General features: G+C 39.7%; 1 pseudogene; it reads left to right on the plus strand.

Moving 5' to 3' along the window:
- Nucleotides 1–3502: 3502 nt before the first annotated feature.
- The window catches only part of LOC130142190 (guanine nucleotide-binding protein subunit alpha-14-like), an 87523-nt pseudogene continuing 72097 nt past the window's right edge, over nt 3503–18928 (plus strand).

The raw sequence follows: 18928 nt of genomic DNA on the forward strand, positions 1-18928 counted from the left end.
AAATTGACGATGCTCTACAAAGGCCCAGAAAAAAGCAGGTTTCCCATTCTTTCATTATGTCTTGAGTAAATGACAGCAGGATTTCCAACTACCACTGCTCTGGTTCATAGTAGATAATATATTCTTCGCTAGAAAGTTAAGAAAAAGTGTATACATACTGTAGGAGTAAAACTGAAACATTATTGGTATCAAATATTCTGCCTTGAAGTTCTCTCTCCATATCAATACCCCAAAAGCCACTCTGAGCCATCAAAAAAACCCACTTTTAAAACCAGCAAAACTGAAGTTAATTCCCTCATTGAATCTACAGTGATACATTTTTGCTCATGTTTTTTCTAAAGCATGATCTGGCTCACTTCTACTCATTACCTTTTTCTATTCAGCCAACTACTTCCATGTAAAGCACGTAACAAAATACAAGGTTATGAAACACCGAAAAGGTCCTTCTACTGTAGCTGTTCTCCAGGTTCCGACCTCCACCCAGAATCACAATACCCACTCTCCTCCTGGTTGTCACTGAGCACTGTTTCTTGGTCTTTTTAGCTGGTACCCTGCTGATCTGAAGATGATGTGCACTCTTAAGAAAGTATAACAACAACAACTTTGTCAGCAGAACAGAGCAGTGTATGATTTTGAGAGTCTTTGCTCTTGAGGAATAACCATGTACAATAGCTGTTTCATGATTTTGTTACAAGATACTCACTGAAAATTACTTCTGACCATCCTCCATGAGTTCAAACACAACTGCCACCCAACTTAAAAAAACAGGAGTGATTTGAAACTTTTCCCCACTGCATACAAGCACAGCTTTTTCAGCTACTTTTAGAGCAATATGGGCATGTCAGACAATCAGATGTTTGAGTTCTAAGCATTATTACATCACCAGATTTTTAAAAGTCTCAAACCTACCTTCAGCAAAACATACAATTTGTTTTTTAGCCGAGGGCAGAATTTTCAGCACTGATGTTTATTTATATTGTAACCAGCTCTCAAGAAAAACTGTTCTGACACCAACCTTTTATATACATGTTAGTTTTTGGCAGCCTTCTCGAAGTTATTAGCATGTCTGCATCTGTGGGGGCAGGCCTGTTTAGTTACCGGTGTATCAGCCAAAGGACTGAGTTAAAGGATGTTAATAACTGGTCTAGAAAATACTGCTAAACCTCAGTGTTCTGCACAGACTCTTGGAGTGCAACTTTTAATAAAGCCTAGATGCTGCTATGGACAAAAGTGGCTGTCAGGTACTCTGAGTGGCTGTGTTCCCCCACAGCTGCACCAAGAGAGATGTAGCAGCACTTTGGGATAAACAAAGCCTTCAGGAACTCAGAAGAAAATTTTGCTAGTCTTGTAATCTGCACAATTCCATAACTTAGCTACATGCTTATGCAAGAAAACAAGTAGGCTGAAAAAAATAGCACCAGTGATTGAAAGAAAGCTTAAGCATATTACATAAATGTTAGTTTCAGGAATAAATTGCCCAAAGGATTTCCTACATTATACTAATTTGTTCTTAGGTGAAGAAATAGGTGAAACAGTGTAATATGTTGGGAAGAGTTCTTCAGCCTGTTAACTAATTTACAGGTAGGGAACTCCATGGTCACTGAGTAATTGTTTAGAACTTGACTGTATTATGGCACAAAACCCCCGTCCTCTAGAAGCCTAACCCTGCTAGACGTAAGAGATGGGAATCTGTGTAGCTTCCCTTTTCCTCTCCCTTCCTTTGGCTGTTGCATCATAATGCTTTTTTGTTGTTGTTGAAGAATCACTGATGAGGGAATTGGGTCTCTACTCCATTGAAAAAGGAATTTTTATTGATGCTGATGTGCTTCTGTGGAACCATGGAGGAAAACCTCATATAATACAATTCTGAAAACTCTTCTGTAGATGCTTATTTTTGCTTTTGAATAATGCTTATAAAGGTAAAAGACATACAGTATTTATACATATATACATATACAAAAGAACAAATTATGGCTTTGAATTTTTTTCCTCGGAAAGCCAACCCTAATGTGGGAACAGAAATATGATGTGAATTTCCAAATTTATTAGCGTAGTGGGAATTGTACTGCTGTGTACACCTTTCTGTAGTTCAACAAAAAAACCCTGATTCTAACACTTATCTCAAACTGTATGTACTGGTCGTCAAATACTATCAGACAAGGCAAATATTTACTTGCACTAACAATGAATAACATTATTCAAAGAACAGCCACATTTGTATGGAACTCCAGGATCAGCAGACTCAGAGGATCTGACTTCTTTAAAAACTGTCTGCATTCTATCTTAGGTCAGGAAAGTATTCTAAAAAATTACTATCACTAAAAAGTACAAAAATATTTAGCTTTCAAATGATGAAGCATCTGCTTTATAATCCATTAGTCTTATATATTTAATTGGTAAAGGTGGAGACAACTGTTTTCCACAGATCTAGAAATATTAAACTTTGATTTTAAAAAATATTTTACATTAATAGTATAAACACATGCAACTGCCTACAGGGAAGAAACCAACAAACCGACCAATTAATGTTTGTTTAAACAAATATTTCCTCATCTTCCCATTTTCTAATGGTTTCTCCTATCATCATTTCATAAACTTTGAGACAAAAGCCTGTTGCTTGTTATTAAATGCATTCAAAACTCTGCATATTCAAAAGTTCAAGTACCATTTCAAAGTTTGTTTTCTTTAGAATAGGATGGAGGATGACAAAGTAAAGTATCAAACTCCAAGGAAACTTTGAACACAATCACAGAGAAAGCAAAGCTGAGAAAAAGAATCAATAGTTTAATTTTTAGTGCAACCACAGTGGTACTATAAACCTGAGGATCTATCTCTTCTGCTCCCCATCCCCCCCCCCCCAAAAAAAAAAAACCCACAAAAAACCAACAACCAGAAAAAAAGGTTTTGTACACCTGAAGTATCCTTGAAAAGAGATTGTAAAATCAAGTGCTGATTTTGCAGAGACCTTCAGTCGTTAGGAGGTCATAAATACCATATTCTCCACTGTTTGCAAACTTGTAAATGAGTCTCAGACGCTGGGACATGGAGTATGAGCTAGTGTTACATTAGCAGGCGTGTCCTGAAAAAACAGCTATGGAGATGAATCTGCAGAGGGAGAGAGGAAGGGGCTGAACTGGAAAGAGTCCTGAAGCCATGGGTTCTCTAGCTTGAAGGAGTTCTCACCTCGACCACCCTCAGCATAGAGTTATACCCATAATTACAGCACAAGTGACTATGTAGATCTTCAGCACTACTGTAATCAAGCAGTCTGCTTGAAGTTCCATGTCCTCAAAGGAGATGGTAGTAATTGTTCCATAGTAAGTCTTTTCTATATCAAGGAGTAGCAAACATGCCTTTTGTAATAACACTGCTAAATGCTACGTACCCGTACTGCTGCAGACCTTGAACTACCTGTAGGCAGAAGCAAAGTGACCATTGCCTTACCATGAGACAGGGTAGGCTCCCAGGACATCGACAGGGCACCTGAAACAGCCTTGTGTTAATGCCTCCCTGCTGCTCTGAGGTGTTCGTCTTCCTACTACATGCATGGCTTAGACGTGAACGATCTTCCAAGATCGCATTCCTTACAAAACACAAACCCAGTAAGTTAAATGCTAGATCCAGCTATGTAACCAAGAAGTGAAATACCGCTAATTCCAAAAAACCTGCAAAATGAAGACCAGCTGACACCACAGGCAGGCGCGTTCCCGGCCTTTCACAGCTCCCATCGGTGTTGAAAGGCAAAGACGTTAGAGGGGGAAAGCAAGCCCCAGGTACGGGGTTTTACAATACCAACTACTCAGGTCGCCCCTCTGCCCTCCGGCGGCCTCGGGGGCGGGCAAGAGCAGGGCGCAGGTGCGCTGCCCGCCCGCCGGCTGCCCCTCCGGCAGCCCCCCGCCCCCCGGCAGCCCCCCGCCCCCCGGCAGCCCCCCGCCCCCCGGCAGCCCCCCGCCCCCCGGCAGCCCCCCGCCCGCCGCACAAGGCGGCGCGCCCCGCAGGCAGCCGAAGCCCCGCGGTGCCCGCCAGCCTCCCCTTCCCCCCCGGCCTCCTGGCTTTCGCCAGCGGGTGCATGAAGTTTTGCTTTTTGGTGGTTGTGGGGTTTCTGTTGGTTTCAGTTTGGGTTTTTTTGTTTTGTTTTGTTTTTATTATTATGGGCCTTTTGTGTGTGTATGAGGGCATTTTGCTTTGGTTCTAAGTAACCGGCTCCCTTGCTCCCCCCCCGGCCCCGCCCAAGGCCTACGGAGCGCCGTTGCCTGCAGGCTGTCCCCCTCCGCCCGCGCAAAGCTTCCGGCGTTGCGGGAGGGGGATCGTTCCCGCCCCGCCGGGGCCGCGGCCCGGCCGCGCCTGCCGTCGTTAACCGGCGGGAGGAGGCGGCACCTGCTCGTCCCGGCCGGCGGCGGGGGGGAGGAGGCAGCCCCTCGCCGCGGCGGGGTGCTGCTGCGGACGGCTCCCCTTCGCTCCCCTCCGGCGTCGGAAGCCGGGGGCACCGGTGGCCAAGGACGGCTGCCGCCGCCTCTGCGCTGAGGAGAAGGAGTCGCAGCGCATCATCGCGGAGATGGAGCGGCAGCTGCGCCGGGCCGGGCGGGACGCCCGCCGGGAGCTGCCGCTGTCGGGTGAGTGGTGGCTGCCGCCGCCCGCCTCGGCCCGGCGCCCGCCCCGCAGCGGGGAGGCACCTCGTCCCGGGGGGGGTCTGCTGGCTTGAAGCGGCCCTGCCCATGCTGGCAGCGGTTCCTCGGAAGGCTCAGCCGGCCCTTCCGTGCGGCGGGGTTGGGCTGGCAGGCTCTCGCAGCCCTCTGCGAGCGGGGTCGCTGCCCGGGTGCTTTTCTTTCGAGGGAAACCAAGTGCTACCCAGACGTGCGCAGGCACTGTGAGGCGGCCGTGGTGGCAGGTGCGGTGACGCCGTTAAGGCAGGGTGAGTGACAGGTAACCGCAAGCTCAGGAGACGGTGCTTGCACGCCTTACCGTGACGCGTGGCCGGCCCCGTGCCCGGGCGGCACGGCGGCTCCGGCACCGGGCGGGGGCCTCCCGTGGCGGGGCGCCCCGGCCTGCCTGGTCCTGCCCACCGGGCGTCTCCTCGGGGCGCCCCTTCAGGGGCGTCGGGCCCTACACCAGCCACCTGACGCTCGCAACGAGTGCTCCTTCACCGGTGGTAGCTCAGCTTGGCGGCGGTGTCGGCCAGCAGGTGAAGGTGACAGCTTTAAGCCTTTCTACCTGTCGCTGCTCCGCGCAGATACCGAACACACCGCTACGACAGCGTCCTGCTGGTCTGGTGCTGGCGGGGCCGGGGGGGGAGCTTCAGCCCACAGCAGCAGCTGGAAGACAACACAGAACCTGAAACCATCCGGTACGAAATGGTGAACTAAGGTGAAGCAGCCTCAGTCTAGGAGAGTTGTTTCTGTGGCGGCTGTTTGGGCGCCAGCAGCTCGGTGCAGAAGCTCTTGGGTGTCAAAGCTCCCAGTGCAGCAGCAGCTGCTCTTGGCTGTAAGGGTGCAGTGAGCCGGTGGGCTGGCGGTACCGTGTGCTGGTGCTGACGCTGCCGGGCCGGAGGCTCTGCCACATCTCTGCTGCGGATGGGTCGAGACTTGGCAGCTTGCGTAAGGTACATCACTAAATAACCAACCAGGCTTCAAACTGGTGTTTAGGAAGTGTTTAGGAAGTGTTTCCTTCCTAAGTGTTTAGGAAGACTGAACAAAACTGTGGATCAGGAACTGGGTTTAAATGGACTGTTCCAAATGTGGAATTGCAAAATCATTTTAAGACAAAACTGATTTTTTTAGAAACTGAAACCCCAAAATATTGACTCCCCCTCAGTGCTGTCTGTCTGGCTTGCCGTTGCCTTTGCCCCTTGTATAGAGAACTGTGGAGGACTGGTGCAAGTCTAAACTGATACCGGTTGGACTTTGGATTTTGCAGTGTAAATTCGTAAGAAACAAGTATTGCCTTTTAAAAAGTACTCTACTGCAGTGTTTCTTGTGTGCTGCTGATGGCTTGAAAGACTGTGAAGTACTTTCTATTGCAATTTGCTTTTCTTCAGGATAATGCTCCACCTTTATGCGATTTAAATGTTAGAATGTTTACTGTTCTCACATTCTCCTCTGCTTTTGGGATGTCCCATGCTTTGCAATGTTGCTTAGGTTTCACTGAAAACACTGCAGGTGTCTTTATATTCATTCAGTGTTTTTATCAGGAAAATAGGAGCATAAGAACGATTCAGTTTGATTGGAAAAACAGAACTAACAAAAAACCTGCTAGAAACCAAAACACTGACGTTATCACTCTGTTAGTATTTTTTCTTACTAATGATTGTACAACACATCTTCTCCAGCTATATGCAGCAGTGCACAGCAGATTATTGTGTCGTACACAAGTGAAATAATTCTTTTCTTGGACAGGTTGGCTGTTTGAACATAAAGCATAATACACAAATAATACTTATAGTTTGTGGTCAAGGATAATTTTATAGGTTTCTGAACAAGAAATAGCAGATTCTTGGTGTGATTTTAGTAAAAGATACAAGAAAGTAAATGATAGAACCTAGTAGGCAAATCATAAGGTGCTGCTGCATCTGGAAACTGGATTTGTATACCTTACTATCAAAGATGAGATGGAATTTTTAACTGAGGGTGGTGTCCTTAGGTAATGGCTGCATTCCTGTGAACAGCTTGGCCAACACTGTTGAGTCATGGTGGGGAAACCCCATGGATGACCAGCTCAGAGAGGCTTGGTTCTAGATTTCTCCAACCCTTGAGTTACTTAGATGAAAGCATTTTTCATAGCTATCTCAAAGGAAAGTTTTTGGCTAATGTAAGACTTAGATTTGATGGAGAAATTAGAATGAAATCCCATGTCCCTATTAGCCATGAAGCAAATGAGGCTATTGGTTTATTTTGAGTGGCAGATTTGTCCATTACTTCCAATGTTTGAGTCCAAGTTTAAAATTTTAAGCAATTGTAATGTTAATAACTTGAAAGGCCAAAATTAAGTTTGACTGCAGTGTGTATTCATCTGCTGGTTTGTGTTGCACCATAGTCAGCTTCTCCTTTAAAAGGTACTTTTATTTGCTTGCTTTACTGCAAAACCATCATGGAAAAACTCAGGTGGGGCAATACTATTAATCATAATTAATAGTATTAATCACAAAAAGACGGCAAATCTGTTGAAGAAGCAGTATGCTTTCAAAGAAGGGACTTTTCAAAAGCACTCATTTGTGGCAGTACTCATGGGTCTTGAGGGAATACCAAGCCTTTTCTGAAACTAGCGGTTGCAGTAGAGAAACTAAAAACTTTGTTCTGAACTAGGTGGGACATAATCACTATATGTAAGAAGCATAACTTGTTTATGGTATTAAGATACTTTCTTGAATATGGATGTAACCATGTATGTCCAGATATTGCAAATATATTTCAGAAAGTGTAATTTGAAGTGTGTAGTTCTGTTCAATGTAAAGTGAAAGTAAATCTTCTTGTCTGGCAAATTTAGCAGTTCCTGTAGTCTTTTACATGATAGGAAAAGAGGTGGTTAGGCTGGATTGCTATCCATCCAGCATTTTTTGTCCTCAAAAAAAGAGATCTTAAGAAATGATGCAAGAATGGCAGAAACATGACTTCTTTCTGTAGCCTGTACTCTCAGCTTCCAACGGCTTCTGAGCTTCTTGAGCCGCATGGGGGTTTGAGTTTTCAGCAGCTTTCAGTGGATTTCTCTTCCATGCATTTACCCAGCATCCTTCTGCCATCCACAGCATTTTGTGGCTGGCAGGAGATGGTCAGCTTACCAGTGTTCTGCATCAAAAACCATATCATTGGTTTTCAGTTGACCTATTCCTCTTATTTAAAACCTCTTAATATTTGTTTTGAAGGAGACAGCAGACTGTCATGCTTATTCATTCATCCCCATGCCTCTTTTGGTGTTACAGAACCATTATATCTGTCTTCAGCCATCTGTTTGCTAGGTTGAAGCAAGTGATTTCTTTTTCTTCAGTGTGCCTATACCAATGCATAGGAGTGGTGTGCTCATAAAGGGGAGTACAATATATTTTGAAATCTTGGTTCTTCTTGAGAAATACATGGGGAAATGGCTAGCTGTTTTTCGTCTTAAACATCAATTTTCATTCTTACCTTTGAATATCTGTCTCTAGTTGCTTTTCTTTTTTGCTTTTGGCTCTTTATTTTTTTTCGTTTTAATGTCTTCCCCCACCTCCCAATGCACGCACAATGCATTAGGGTTTCCCTCTTGACAGTGGTTGCAGACTTTGAATGGAGCTTGGATTACTCCATAGTACTGAGACCTTTTGCTGAGTGGATCACATTGCAGGCATTATAGGTTCCTAAAGAAAGACCCCATTAAAAACTCTTAAAGAAAAAGAATTTGTTGCTGAGAGAAGCAGGTATTTTTTTAACAAAACCAAACCAAAATAAATATAATGGCTAAGAGGACTAATGTATTCTTTTCCTGGTAGCTTAATAGAAGATATAATAATTTATTAATAAATACTTAAATGATGATTGTGAATAAAACTTCAGTGTAAAATCTCTAAGCACGGGGAACATAATGCCACTTATGAACACACATAAGCATCAAACTGTGAACTGTGGGGGTAAGCTCAGGTGATCCTGCTGAAGGCCCAGTGAGGCCATCTCAAGCAGATTTTCTTCCAGCCTGCATCATTATAATAGCCAGGTGTGGAGAGGGTTATGTTGGGCAGGCAGAATCAGTTCTCTGTGATAAACCATCAGACAGAACAGCTGCTCTTTCTAGGGCTTGCATAGTGCGGAGAGGTGCATTTGGAGGCCATAATGCACAGCAGTTTTAAGAAATGATGTAAAGATGATAGACTGGCAATACATTGACTCCTGATTGGAAGTAGGGAGATCTCAAGCCAAACAAGATTATGATAGATTTCAGTGAAGTAAGATTACGCTTTTGATAGACATGCTGTCATAAGCCTTTATTTTCATTTAAGCACCTGGAAAAGTTTACATTGGTCGTTATCACATGTGGGTTGTCTATGAACCACTTTTTTTCTTTCTTTCTAATTTCAGACCATGCTGGATAGTGGTCTGAAATGTGTGACAATCCTTCTGTGGGATCTGTGTTCCCAGTTATGCCAAAAAAGAATGAGTTTCTAAATGTATTCAGCTACAATCTAGTATGAAACAGCCCAGTTTTACATTTTCACTTAGTCGGGTGTGTGGACAGAAGCGCTGTATTGAACCAGAAACTTCCACACAGATGAAGCGCTTTCTGGCGTTTGTTGTAGCAGCAAGGCATATCTTGGGACCTTTTGTTTCCTTACATTTCTACAGGAAGCACAAATTAATCTCTCTAAGAATAGGAAAGTTCTAGATGTGTCAGCACCATTAATTTTTTCAATGGCACTGGGCAGGCTGATATTCATGGATGTGGTAAAATACAATTTATAATTTCTGAGTAGCGGCATAGAAGTAAGAAACCTGTCTGTGATGAAATGGAGATGAATTGGCACAAGTCAGAAAGATGTGGAGAAAGAAAATACATCCATATAAGTCCAGTGATGGTAGAGTACATCTTACCAAAGTCCTTAGTAGATCTGTTCGTGTTAATCCAAACCAGCAGGCTGCATAATGTAATCTGAAATAAACATTTTAGGGTTTAGTATTGGCTTGAAGAGGCAAGACTGAGCACCTAGAGTGAATAGGACTTTTTTTTTCTCAGCACACTAATGGCTTTGAGTGTTGGTTTGTCAGTTTTCTGCTGTAGCTCTCACTGGGTTGTAATTACTAGAAGCCTTTTACTCTTCCATTTTAAATGCGGGTTTTATGCATTGTTTTTATTTACTGTTGATAACCAGATTTATCTGTGGTGAATGGAAGACTGATGAAAACCATAAGAGCTGAGACAGAGCTGAGTTAATCAGTGAGCATGACTGTACCTGAACCCATGTGAGTACTGGAGGGCATGATCAAGGCATCTCAGCCTGTGCAGCTGCATACTGCACTGCAAATAGACATGGAAAAACTGCTGCTGTGCCTCAGCACTGTTAATTCGCAGTAATGGCTCTTGGTTTTGTTTCCTGGGTTATGTGTACTAGAAGAGTCCTTATATCCTAAATCATGAGGGCATATCTGATAGTGATTGCTTGTTTTTCTACAGCTTTCTTCCTCCAAGCTGTCTGCTTGCCTTTGTCAGACATTTTTACTATACCTTTACTATACAACCTTGGGTTGGCTTCTGTGAACAGATTTTATAAAAAAAACATGGAATCCCTCTGCTTGGCAACCTGGTAATTTTTTTTTTTCTTTCCCATCTATTTCAAAATTATTACCAAGAAGAAATAGTGTAAAACTAATCTGACTTGAGTAGGTACAAAAAGAGGAGGCTGTCTTAGTCTGAGGAATAATATTTTGACGTGAATGTACTTAATTCTTGTTCATTTTGCTTTGGTAGTTTGCTACTCAGGATTCCCAATTTACTCTAGAGAAAACTGATGCAATGAACAAGTCCTGGTTATGCCTTTAGAATCTGATTGTGTACTAAGGTTTCTAAGACTAAATGAGGTAATCCATTTCTTTAGAAGCTAATCTGAGCAAATACTTGATACAAATAAATTTCGGTGCCTGCAAGCTTCATCATGATGGGCAGTTCTAGAATACTTACAAACTGTTTGGAATGTGCATGGTTGACTGGCATCAGGAAGTCCAGAGATAATGTAAGCATATGTAAGAACATCTCCATCACTGTAAAAATACATCTTCATTCTTAATTATTTCTAAATCACATTACAGATAGTTGGAGCAAGGTAGCATCCTTTTATAAATTAGAAAAACAAAATGTGTTTAATATTGAGAACCTGATTTTGCAGGGCTGAAGGTAGACTGGTCCCTAAATGAACATGCCAGGTGGCAAAAGCAAGCATTTATAGCAACTAACTGAAACCTTTGCTCAGATTTTTCCCATCAGTATGTGTGCCAAGACAGTAATTTTAGTTGAACCGGATTTTATTTCTGAGACAGGTACGTTGAAGCTATCAAACAACAATTCATGAATTCCCCTTGTGTACTTCTTAATTAAAACAGCTTTTCAGCTCTTCAAATAGAACAGTTTACATCTTTCTCATGATATTATCATTATGAAATTTTAAGTATTTTAAGGATTATATTAAGGTAACATTCCTTTCTTTGGAAGTTCAGCAAAATGATCATTAAATGCCAGTGCTTTGTGCCAAAAACATTTTTTTTGTCTTCACTGGGTATTAATTGAAAATGCCAGTTATTTTCCAACCCTATTATGCTTGAGATAATTTAATATTGTGTTTCTAGTTGATGCCATCATTACCAAAACATAAAAAAAATTATTTTTTTTAGATGTTGAAAGGGATAGCAGTTACTAGACAACTAGTAGCAGTTGTTGTAGGATAAAACAAGCACAATGTTTTGAGGAGGGAAAGGATCATACAGCTTTGTTGTTGGTTTTATATTACTTGGTATACAAAACCCCTGAAGCAGTACTTTGGGAGGGGAGAAATCAGCAGCGAAGAGATGAGGACATGATCTGTTGAGAATGTTTGCTATCTGTAAAGTCCCAAAAAGGTAACGCACTGAAAGGACTAAAGTGGCTTCCCTGCAGTTCTTCTATAAAGAGACATCTTACTGTCGAGCCTTTTGGCTTTTTGGTGTGCTGTCATTCTCCAAGATGGCTAATATTCATTCTTCGTGTTCCTTGAAGAAAGCAACAATACAGAATAAGGGAGAAAATGCAATTGGTTTTCTTTTTGTGGCTGCTATCATAAAGGAAGATTTTTTTTTTTTTTCATTTCATCACATCTTTGTTTCCAAAGGAAATAATAGTGTAACAGGCAAGGCAAAATTAGAATTTTCTGTTGTTTTGTTTTGTTTTGTTTTTACTTAAAAGGAGGATTAGTGACTAGTATAATGTAATCATCTTTACCATTTTGAAAGAGAAGGAATGAAAGACTGAACAAGTACATTTTTATGATAATGTTATTAAATCTTCTGGAAACTGCTAAGTAATTCTTGTTAGGATTGCCTTCAGATTACTTTCTGTTACTGTATTTGCTTTGTTGTTCTTTGTATGAGTTACTTTGCCTAATACTAGTGGAAAGAAGTAAATTGAGTAGTGTATCTTTTTGCTTTGAAACCTGGATCTCTAAGGGCTGCTGTAGCTTAAAATTAGAGTTTAGGATTCCACAGCTCCCCTGTTATGCATGAACACCACGTACTGTGGTTCTTAGTACATGGCACTAAGCTAACATAAATGAATGGGGGAGGTTATGCATTTCAGTCTGTGATTTTGAAGTACTGAGGAACTACAACTTAAAATCACAGCCTGACTCTTGATTGAATTTCTCTCTGAGCAGCAGTGATGACAGATAACTACTAAACAATTTCACCCAAGTACATTCATGTTTTTGATCAGTAAATTAGTTTAGCCTGTAGCCTGTGAATTAAAGGGCTCTGAAGAAATATTTTCATTTATTTGCTTAGCAAATGAAAAAAAGTATGAAAAATTAGGTCATACTGATAACTTTTATCACTGAAATTTCCATTATTTATCATATTTAATTGCTGAAACTTAGCAGTAGCTTACAAACTTTTTGGTTATATATTTTAAATTTTGTGTAAATGCTTTTCTGTAATTGCTGTGGTTTACTATGTTTTGCCTCACATCTCTTGTATGATTTTATAGAAGTAACTTTATTTGCAGTATTTCTTTAAAGAGTAAGCTAACTTTTCAGTACCCTAACAGCGTGGGTTTCTGCTTTTGCCCTTTTCCACTTCTGAGATACATTGTTGATGTTTTGCTGTTGACTGGATTTCTTTGTTTCCTTCTTAAATGCTCTCAGGAATCTGCATTTTTCTGAAATACAGTGTCTTAGAAGTCTTCCATTACTTTCTATGGAAAACAGTTTGCAATATCCATGCTAAAAGTACTGTAAGGTATTGTTGAAAAAGGAATGTGCCAACATTTGGTAGCCTGTTACGGAAAAAACTGTAAAATTTGAGTTTATTTACAGCAGAATCATAGAACGATACCGCAATTTCTTAGATGTTCCAGTTTCTACTGTTGCATAGTTAACCCACAGTGATAACTGCAACATAGGAAACATGGAAAATATTTTTCTATCACTTCTATTTGCAAATTTTTCACTGATACATGGGTTGAAAACAGAGTACAGAGAGGGATCATTTTCAACTTAAAACATACAAGTATTACCAAAAGTAATGTGAAAAAATGTTAAAAAATAAAGATATAATTATGTAGTTTTTCCCAGTCTGTGCTTACCACAGCAATCTTTATGTTTCATGTATGTTAAAGTTAGGGGGGGTTCATCTAAAAGATAAGGAAAAAGGTAATGTATTTTATTGATATTGTATTTTATTATTATTTATAATAATTTATAAAATACATTATCAATTTATTGAAATTGATGTGTTTTATTATCTTGTTTCTTTTAATTTTGTTTTAGGAAATTTAAATTTAAGATCTCTTTAAATCAGGTAGTACACATTAAGTATACATGTTCTTAAACAAAACTTAAAGGCCAACTTACTTCATTAGCTGAGATTTTCCTTCTGCTTTCTCAAATGTCCTTTTAGAAAGATGTCCTTTTCCATTTCATTGAATAGTTTGTTTTGTACATTTCTTCTAATATTCATACCCTTCTAATAGACTCATCCTATGAAATAACACAGGATGTTTAACTTTCTCTAGGTAAGAGTTCTGAGCTGTAAATGGGAAAATAATCTGTGCCTGAAAATAAATTGCTACTTTTTTTTTTTTTTTCCCTTATGGCTGAAGAGAGTAAGTTTTGCTGTCTGAATGTAGGATCTTCTGCTTGTAGTAGTAGTGACTGTACATGTATTTTAAATTAATTTAATTTATTTCAAATATATTTATGCTAATTCTGTTCAACCTGCAATTTTATCGGCCCAAGCCCATGGGTATGGAAAAAATTGTAATAGGAATGAAGTTCTGTGGCTTTGGTAGGAATCAGTTCCTTCTGTGTGAAAACACATTCTGTGTGTTTCATTTCACTGCAGGCAAAAATGGTGTTGAATTATAATGTGGGAGATGATGCTGTCTATCATATTGGATATTCACTTATTTCCAGGCTTTCAGGCACTGACGCTCTTTCTGCAGGCAGAACTTTTGGCATGTAATATGGGATTCTCTCTTGAAAACTATTGTCTCCATGTGATTAGGGTTATAGGATGTTTTCTACAGCAGTAGCACAGGTAAGTAGATCTTTGCAACAGCCTTTGTGGACAGTGATACCACTGTTGTTTTATGATTATTTTCTTTCATCATTATGGAATTTCAATATGTTTACGTTAGGAAGCTTAGAGGATTATATTTTGAAACAGTATTCCATCTTTCTAAAAGAAAATTCAGTGTGCTTGTAATGAATGCTAAATATAAGTTAATAAAACTTCGTTAAAGTTCAGGAATGCATTGAAGTATTTCATCATTGAAGTTCTGTTGGGTTCCTCAGTAGTAATTAATGCTCCTCAGTACTGAAATAACCATTTCTACTATGAAACTATTAATTTAATGATGACACCTTCTTCTCTCTTAATGTTGAGCTAGAGCTGAAATAGTTTATTGGATATACTTTCATTTGATATCTCCAAACTGAAGATATTCCATGGAAGAAAAAATTCTTGTAAAATAATGCTTAAATAAAAAGGAAGAACGAGTTCTAGAGGTATTACATACCTGTAATCTTTTGTGGTTCCATGTTAGTCCCAGGTCTCTGTAGTTAGTTTCTTTTAAATGTGATTACTTTTCCTAGCGCTTGTACTTGTGCCCATCTTCTCCTGAAAAAGCATTAGAACTTTATGCAGAGCATTTTGGAAATATCTGTAGTTAGCCGCTGGTTGGGAATTGCATGGAACACTAACTAAAAAGCAAAACACTTTAAGTAAATAAAAATGAGTCACAAAATAAACCTTTTTTTATGTTACAAGTAAATACTTTTTGGATCTAAATATTTCCAAGGTAATAGTGCCAGGAGGTAATCCAAAATCATATAATTGAAAAAGCAAGTAAGTTCCCAACCTGATATGTTTTCTTTGGTAGGAAAGGCCAAACAATTCATTCTAGCCCTTAGGACATAGCCATTTCACAATTCGTAGCTTAATGTTTGAAATGAAAATGTGTTTTATATAAAAACTTGGCATTCATTGCCCAGGCAGGAAGCTTTTGTGTTTAACTTTGGCTTATTGTTACTTTACAATCAGAAAGCCATGTGTAAGCCTCTGTTTCTTCGGAGGTAGCACCTTCTGTGACACCGTGCTATGTAACCTCTGAGTAGAAGCTGGTATCTCTTACTTGACAGATATATGGGGTCCTATTTTCCAGCTGAAATTCTTAAATGCTAGCGCAATGAATGTCAAGACAAGGAGCTTGCAAACCTATGTTTTGGAGGCGTTCCTGCCAGTCTTACAGTGCTGAGTTGCCAGACCTTTACTCTGCATGTGTATTAGTGTGCTGTAGGTTTTCCTTTTTTTTTTTCTTTTTTGTTTCGTTTTGTTTTGTTTTCCCTCCTAGTCATAAAGCAGTGTGAAAACTGAGTAGCTGAAAGCAAAGTTATTTCACTGGAAGTTTTCACTGGTTATTAAGCTTTTATTTCGCTTTGGTATCTTTTGTAGTGTCAAGCCTTTTAAGTTCTTCCCCATGTAACTCTCTTTACTCACGAGTTCTTGCAATCTGCATGAATACAGTCATCTCCCAGCACAACTGTATCGGCAGGTTGCTGTAAAAATACTCGAAAAATCCAGTTTTTGCCAAGAGAAAGAAGAAAGGGAGCAAACACGTTGCTTAGAATTATGAGCTGACCTGAGCAGTCGGAGCTGACTGGCAGTCTGTTCCCAAGATTAAATTGGTCACAATTTCCCATGCAAAAGAACTGGGGACCTGTGAAATCTCAAGGTGGCTGTTCATTTAGGGTAGAGCTGCTTTACCATCCCATTACTGCATGAGACAGAGAGATCTCTTCTTGTTTTGAAATTTTTTACATGCTGAAACTCCCAATACGTGAGGTAAAGCCAGTCCTAACAGATTTAGGAGCATGTCTTCAGTATAATGCCAGTAGGCTTAATGAAACTTAAGGGAATGTAGATGTTCGGGTGATGTAAGAGCTTTTTTTACTTCAAGGTATGTGGTGTTTTTTTTTAAATAAACTGAATCATTAATGGGTATGTTTTTAAAGAGCAGCAGTTCCTTGCAAAATGTTTTTTCATTTTAACATAAAATAGTCTGTTACAGTACTTGGTACAAAGTATGCTATTCAGTACTTTTAAACTTAATGCAGCAGATATTTCTTTTCATGAGATGTTCTCACCTCTGTAAAAACAGAAAACTTTAGTTTCGATTTTGAAGTTGATTTACACTATTGTGTCTTGATTATATTCTTGTTTTTCATCAATGCACTCTTCAACAATATTTAATTTGGTAATCCCTCACACTTCAAATCCTGCAGTTCTCATCAGCTAATTGTTTTCAACATGTAGATGCTTGAAAATCCCAGCTTAAATGCTGGGAAAGATAAGGGATCTTTTGGGGACTGCATGTTGTTCAAGTTTTTTTATTTGGCTATGTGGAGAAACAGCTGGTGCTCTGTGAAATGCAAACTAAACAGGGGAACCTGCTTAGTACTTGCACTCTTATTCCAAATCATGTATGTAAAATTTCGTAGTTTTGATCTTGTATCTGATGTAGAAGTACACTCATGAAATACAAAGTAGTATTTCTAGTGTATAGAGAATTGATGGAAGTGTGATGATAATGGCAAGGGAATGGTGATACAGTTTTTGAATTATGACCTGTGAAACCAGATGAGGTAGGGAGATTGTGTATTGATACTGTTAGCATACGTAAAGCATATATACATGCATAAAGAACATGTAGTAGTCTAGTTGCAGAGGTCTAATATTTTGCTGCTGTGAAACAGATTAGGACGCTGTATATCTCTTACTACCTTCTGGGGAAAATGCTGTGTGTATGATCAAGTATACTGTTGTGTGAGTCTATTGTTTTAATTATTACTTTATGGAAGAGCCACTGTGAGCTTTTTTGGAGCTCAAAAAAAGAGCTATTTTGGAGCTCAGTATCTTTCTGCTAGTAACGTTTACTGTAATCAGGCTGTGGTTTTGATCATTGGATGGTTTTCATTGGGGCCAGTCTCAAGGAGATCAGTAAGCAAATTTTATCCTAACTGCATGATTTGTGTAGGTACTTACTAGTATCCGTTAAAGCGGCTGAATGGCTTTCACTGTGCTGAGTATGCTTTGGACATAAGAGTGCAATCCCTAACTAGTATCTGTTTTACCTAATAATTTACCGTTCCTAGGAGTAATTGTGGGGCTGTATGCTGGAATAAAGTATATATTTTATCACTTTTTCCTTTGTAAAACCATCTAGGAGTTATCTGTGTTCACATGTGCGATTCAGAAAGATGTGTGGAGATACTTTTTCATGCTCATGTATTACAACTGTTTCATTCAAGAATTGTTTTTCAGTGTCAAAAAGACCTTTGATAACAGTAGAAGTATTCTCAGAAAATCTGTGAAGGCTTCTTTGATTAGATGAAATAATTGTAACTCAGTTTACTTAGAAGCTACACAAACCCCCTGACTTAGACTTCAGTATTAGTATGATTTTTCACAAAACAATTTTACTTGACTGCCTTTTTGAACTGGCTGCTCCTTTTTGGTGGGCCACCCATTAAACTATTTCTGCTTCCCTGGCAAATAACTGCAGAAGTAATCTCTACCAAATTCATCTTGTCTCTTTAAGTTGTTTGGCTATTTATGTGTTACTTCTGAGAGTGGAGTAGGGTTTTATAGTTGTTTCTTAAGGGTTCTACATAATGTATATTGAAAAGGTTAGCTATAGTCTTGTTATATGTAACTATAATGGACTGTATGGATCTGGAGGCTATATTTGTCTTGACTGCAAAACATAACCTCTAGATCTGAGTGGTAGTAATTTCCTTAGGAGGATTAAGACTCTGCATTTCAAGAACACTGGTTTATTCTCTTTTTGTCTCTTTGATAAGGTCCATCCAGCTGTGCTCAGTTTAATACAGCAGCCACAGGAATACCAACCAGGTTAATAGGTTGACATATGTTTATATTCTCTGCAGGCCAGGGTATAAAAGATAATTCTTACTATAAGAATATTATTATACTCTTTTTGGGGGGGAGGAGTTAGGGGGCTTTTGCCCTTTGAGTTCAAATGTTAATAACAACTGTTTTGTTTTCAGGTTACTGCAGTTTTGATTAAGCTTATGACCCCAAATCCCATTGAGTTTTTTTGCCAGTTTACATGGATGCATATTATTATATTTCAAATAGATTTATATTAATGTAATGTCATGTTACTGGATACAGTCACCTTTTTAAATCCACTTAAGAAATTTTTGATAGTTACTTCTGATACTTAGAAACTTTTAAGAAGTATTTCAGCCTCCTGAGTGCCCCTGATAAAGAGTTCCCTTTCATAATATATCTGTATTTCTTGGCTAAGGTGTGAGTTTGCACAACACCCTCTATCTCAGTATTAATCTTGGCATTTGCATAATGAATACAAGAGTTCTGTGAGGGCTTTGAGCTGTTAAAATTTAAGTTTAAGAAAGGTTCAGTACCAGTTCAGCTGGTTTTTGGCCACTGCTTTGATTTTTCACATTAAACTCTCATTCTACTTCTCAGTTAAGCCCTGCAAGATCCTGGCTTCTTTGAGGTTTGGCAATGGTTGTAGGTTCAAAGCCTAAGTCTGAACTTAAAAATTTGACCCTAAAACACATTGGTTAACTGTGTGTTTGGTGTTAGAAGCTGCAGAGAACAGTGTAAATATAAGGGACACTTCAGCCTGAAGGAAGGATCAGGAGTGTTAAACTAAGTGTACAAGCTCTCTATAATTCGACACTTCA

The sequence above is a fragment of the Falco biarmicus genome, chromosome Z (assembly GCF_023638135.1).
Source record: "Falco biarmicus isolate bFalBia1 chromosome Z, bFalBia1.pri, whole genome shotgun sequence".
Lineage (NCBI taxonomy): Eukaryota > Metazoa > Chordata > Aves > Falconiformes > Falconidae > Falco > Falco biarmicus.